Raw genomic sequence first — 6,115 nt, forward strand, 5'->3', positions numbered from 1 at the left:
AACTTCTCTGGAAGGGATGAAGCCATGTTAAAAAGAGGCAAAAGAGATTACCAAAGAAATTAGAAAAGGCTATTCTGCATGCTAGACTTAAAACTCATGATCTGAGGTCAAACTGTAGGGCCAGAGAGAAAAAGCAGAACATTTCTGTAGAAACAAAAGTCAAGATTTTCCTGCCCTTACTGACTGACTGACCAAGGGCTTTTCCCGCCCTTTCTAACAGGCAGGAGCTGCCCCTGCCCTTCCTGACTGACCGAGGGCTTTTCCCGCTCTTCCTGACTGACCAATGGCTTTTCCCGCTCTTCCTGACTGACCAATGGCTTTTCCTGCTCTTGCTAACAGATAGGAGATGGCCCCGCCCGCCCTCACTGACAGGGACCTTCTCCCACCCTTCCTGACCGACCACATCCTCCGCTGGGAACTGAACCTCAAAACTGTCTCTGGAGCTGCTGTGCGTAATCAGATATTTAAGCACAAACTTCATAGCACCCAGATCTCAGGGTTACCGGAATAAATCCGGCTGAAGTGTCCAAATGGCTCATATCAATATTTTTCTCTTCCTTTCTGAATGACCAGCAATTATTTTCTTCCCTCAGTATCAAATGTCTTTTCCTGACTGTTCTCAGTGGCTGGAAGAAAGCCAAAAAAGCTGAATGCTCCAGTGCAACTCCAAGTGTTGAAAAAATCAGCTTCCTTCTCCAAAATGGAATTCAACTTCTATTGAGATTAAATATTTAATACTATTTTTATAATTTGCCTTCAGCATTCAGAAGTTTTAGAATAGACTTGGAATATGTTTTCAAATCTTTCTCAATACACTGTTAAAAACCTGTGTTCTGAACAAACAATAAACCCGCAATTCTGAGAGTCATGAATCACTGGCTTCCAAGGAAGCCAAGATTTAAGAAAAAAATGCTACATTTTGTAAGGCTTATGGCTGAACCAAGAATTTTATGATTCATGTGGCATCCTCGGCCAGAGGGCATCACTTCAAAATGGACGACACACAGCCAGAGACAGACTGCAAATTTGAAAAGAGAACCCCCATGCAATTATCATTTTGGTGCATTTCGTACCTGTTGTCTTTAAGTGTTCACCTTTTCCTACAAAAATTCCAGTCTTTTCTTTCACTTCAGAAAGTTTAAACTCTTTGTAATTTTAAAAAGAAAACCCGGTACTTCTGGGAGACCTTGTGAAGGCCAGAAGAGTGCACCAGTGCGTGGCCAGTTCCTCGTCATTGCTGGAACAGCCCCCCTGCAGCCCCGGGTGCTCCCGGAGAAGAACCACGCGCTTGGTTTCTTCAGTGGGTTTTGAGTGCAGAGATCAGGGCTCCTTCACTGGCAGCTCGATGGTGAAAAAAAGCAAATCCTAGGAATTTAAATTGTTCTTACCTTTGCAGTTATGATATGCCGAAGTGTATTTTCAACTCCTAACTACATCATCGTAATTGACTGCCTGATAGTGGTCATTCTGAGAGTGTTAGCAGTTACTTAGGAGATAAATATCTTAAAGGCTTGTCCTTTCTAGAGAAAATTTTTTAAAGCCCGCTGTTGATAACATCATCTTTTATGCACAGCAGTCAGTAATATTGGAAGCTGTGCTTTATCTAGCTTGTTGCCAACAGCATTTCAAATGTTGTGATGCTTAGACTTGTTGTTAGCAAATTAGATGACGTAGTGTTTAAAATGTTGGAGGCAGCTTTTTTCTCCTGCTGTTCCATTAGCTGCTACCCCTGAACCTTTCTTCTTCAGTACTCATAAAGAGTAAGCAGTCCAAATCCAGCTTGGGTAGGTAATTAAAAAATTCGTGCATTGATTTATTAAAGGAAAACCTCAGGCTATGATGATATAAACACAAGGTGCTTCAATTAACAGAGGGGGAGCAAAAGAAAGAGGAATTAATAAATTGAAATTTTCAGACCTTTCATCTTAAGTCTTTGGCCTTTGGGTACCTTGAGATCACTCTGGAAATATTTATGTAAAATCCCTGTAGCTCTTTCCAACAATTCAACATCAAAATCACAGATTTTTGTTTGATATAGAACTAACAAAATTATATCATGCCCCTAGCAACAGATTGCAAACAAAACTATATACATCAACTTGTGAGAAGCTAATTTAATGACTTGTCTCTTCTTCATAGCAGCCAGCAGTAACTATAAAAAAGCACAACCTCCATGCTTATACCTGAGTTAACAAAACAGAGATTGAAAAACAAGCAACAATAATAAAAATTTCCATGCCTCAACCTTAATATTGCACACATACATGTAAATATATATACACGTATGTACAACCACATAAATTAGTATCCAGAATATGACCAGTAAATGAACTACAATCAATAAATGAACTAGCAGGTTCATTTCCTAAAGCCTTCTTTCTTTCTTTCTTTATTTCCCCTTTTTAAATTCTTCTCGGGAAAAAAAAAATTCAATTGCAAATACTGACTGCATTTTTTATATATTAGAAGGAAAATTATTAGGAAAACAAATAATGAACCATTATTAAATGTTAAGATGGAAAGAAAAATGTGAAAAAAGCAGTGTAACCGATGCAGTTATCTCAATGTTTGTCTTGCTTCTACAAAGATGTGCAGTAGAGGGCACCACAGATGGCAGAGAAAAGAAGATTACTACTTTGAAGCTGTTAAATTTAACACCATGATTTCACTAATCCTTGATAAAACCAGTACAATAGGTAATGAAACACTTTCAGACTTGTTTGCTTTAAAAGATACCTTGTTACAAAAAAGTTCCCTTAGGATTGTCTCCTGTTATAAACATAAGCTCTTATCAGGATACTTTTGGAGGAAGCTGTGCTATGAAATAGTCTGTATGAGCTGTCTGATGCCAATTTCAAAGTCTGTCTGTAACTGCTGAAGTTACCTGTCTGGATCAAAAACTGTTGCTGTCACTACATAGTACACAATAAAAGAGCTATACAGAACAAAAATGTGCATTTATCTTAGTGCCAAGATTTTAAACTGCTTGTTACTCATTTCTCATATCTAAATAACTGCATCAGTAGAATAAATAATATATAAAATATGTAAAAGCATATGTATGCTTTTTCCTTTTCTTCACTGCATACCTTATCAAAAGGTGTTTCCTCTTTTCATATGTAGTTAGTCTCTTACATTAGGTTTTCATGATTGCTGTGGCAAGTATTTCTCACCAAATGGTCTGTCCTTAATTCTTTTAATAGACTGGTAGACACACCAGTGGACCTGATATGCTTATTTTCAACGAATGTCAAATAGCATGTGAAATACAGTCTTCCACTCAAGCCTAAAAAAAAGGGAGACCTCTGTAAATCGTAGTGATTCAGAAGTATTTGGACCAGATAGGAGTGTTAAGGTGGTAGATGATGTCTCAAAAACTACAGTAAGAACAGGAAAAAAACCCCTCCACCAGCCATTTAAGAGCTTCTTGGGAATATGGCTACTGTGTTTCAGCAAGCTTCAATTTCTTTCCAGCTTCCTTGGTTGTGATCTGGTGATCCTTGGAAGGACAGACATTTTGTGAGCCAACAGATTTTACTGTGAATAAGTTAGGACGAAACAGGAGACAGATCTATCACCTGCCACTTACATGAAAAGTTACTGATCTTTTTTCTAATGAGCAAAGCCCAGAGAAACAGGACATGAAAAGTCATTCACTGCTAACAGCTAACAACTTCAAATGGGATATCTCCTTCCAACTAACATGGCTGGCTAAAAAATACCCACAAAACTAATACCTGTTTTCAGCTTACCTAGCTCTGGAGTGAGAAACACCTGTAAAATATTTATTCTGTGGTGAGCCAAATCACCATAAGAGGAAGTGGCTTTTTGTTACCATCCCTTCTTTTTGTGTTTTATCTTTCAGCCAGAAATAAACTCTTAACAGGCCTTTCTTAAAAGGAAAAGTAACTTTCATCTAACCTCTGTCACAGTGATTTTCAGATCCAACATTTTATAATGCTTTTAGGGGCACTAATGAATTTTGGGTGGCAGGGCAAGACAGGTATTTGAGACAAAGAAACACAAAGTAAATTAAATAAAAGAATGCTTTTTCCCAGCTTAGCATAAATGCCACATGCACTCTGGTTCATTGACAATAATTAAGCTGCAAACAGGCAGCATTATGTGGCTGAACATCTGAAGGCGTAATTTTTATGTGCTGAGAAGTTTGAGCTTGCCCAGTACTATCGTAGCCACTATTTCTCATTCCTAAACTGGTCTCACACTAAGACAGGACACTCCTTCAGCCTGATTCTCCCTCTGTAGTCCCAGTTACTGTATCAATTTCTCACACTTGCTGCGGTATTAAAACAGGAACTGCAGGCTGTAGGCATATACCTTGCCTGGAAAAAAAAAATCATTTGTAGCAGCTCTAAGGCTTGGAAAAGTTAGATGAAAATGAGAATTGGATTTTGTACGGGGAAGTTGGGCATTCTACTACTTTTATTATTCTTTTGAAGGGCATGTTGTGGAGGAACATAGAGAAAATATTTTGAAACATCCAAGTCTCCATGTATCATGGAATCATAGAATGGTTTGGGTTGGAAGGGACCTTCAATGGTGATCTAGTCCAACCCCCCTGCAATGAGCAGGGACATCTCCAACGAGATCAGCTTGCTCAGAGCCCCATCCAACCCGGCCTTGAATGTTTCCAGGGACGGGGCATCTACCACCTCTCTGGGCAACCTGTGCCAGTGTTTCACCACCCTCACTGTAAAAAATTTCTTCCCTATATCTAGTCTGAATCTGCCCTCTTTTAGTTTAAAACCATTGCCCCTTGTCCTATCGCAACAGGCCCTACCAGAAAGTCTGTCCCCATCTTTCTTATAATGCCCCTTCAGGTACTGGAAGGCTCCAATAAGGTCTCCCCACAGCCTTCTCTTCTCCAGGCTGAACAACTCCAACTCTCTCAGCCTTTCTTCATAGCAGAGGTGTTCCACCCCTCTGATCATTTTTGTGGCCCTCCTCTGGACCTGCTCCAACAGGGCCATGTCTCTCTTGTACTGAGTGTAAGTGACTGCTGAAAAAACAAAGAGATTGTCTTGCTGTTGAAGAACCCACAGGTCTGTCACATACAAGTAATATCATTGTCTATATTATGGACAAAATGTTAAACTCTTTGTCTGCTGTCTTCTATATCAAAATTCCATGACAGCTGAATAATAAAAGAGATCACGCAAATACATGGCACCACTCTGTGCACCTAATGCCCGTCTGTTTCTAAGAGAGACAAACACCTACCATTTACCTATTACCCCATTTTTCATTGCTAGGAATGGGAATCAAATTAAAGTCTGGGCTGAAGTGCTTATATAGCAGCTAAATAAATAATAAGGCTAGGGGACTATGGGTGAGTTACAGCCAATTCCCTCCACTCTCTCTGGCAACTCCCATAAATCAGCTGCTCTTATTGTCTGTATGGTAAAAATCTAACCAAACCCACTTGTCAACAGCGGTAAGTTCTCAGGTAGCTGCATGTCATACCATAGAAGCAGTCATAATATCTAGTGAATTGATTTGTAAACATCTATATACTTGTAAAAATCCAAATCTGGTTTTAACTGAACATTGAATAAACATGTTATTAGGAAAAATTCTGATTAAAAAAATGTGTTAAAGGGAAAATATGTTGAAACAAACAAATGGAAGACATTTGTGCTAAAACGTAACTGGAAAGCAAGAATGTCTTCTATTCCAGGTTCATGTGACAGCTTGAACATAGTGGTCTTGGGAACAGCTGCACCATTTCTTCTAGCTTTCAAAAGGTAAAATGTCTTGTTTATTTTCTATTTTCCTTTTGTTGGCAAAATCCTAGAAAGCATGAAAACTCAGGTGTGATTTTGCTCTTTAAACCCAAAAATGCCAGCTGCTGTACATTAAAAATACTTGAGCCAAAATCTGTTCTTTCATTTATATGAATGCTACACCAGTGCTGTCATGGCCCCAGATCTATGCCAACAGGTAAAACTCGGGATGGACTTTAGAACTTTGTTATTAACTATTTAATAATGCCTGGGGAAAGTGAAGTAAGAGGATGACGTAGGAGTCTATTCTGACACTGTGGGCCATATAAATAATGAAAAGGGTGGGGCAGTTGATTAACAGACTTCTACTT

Source organism: Ciconia boyciana, chromosome 14 (assembly GCF_034638445.1).
Source record: "Ciconia boyciana chromosome 14, ASM3463844v1, whole genome shotgun sequence".
In the NCBI taxonomy this organism is placed as follows: domain Eukaryota; kingdom Metazoa; phylum Chordata; class Aves; order Ciconiiformes; family Ciconiidae; genus Ciconia; species Ciconia boyciana.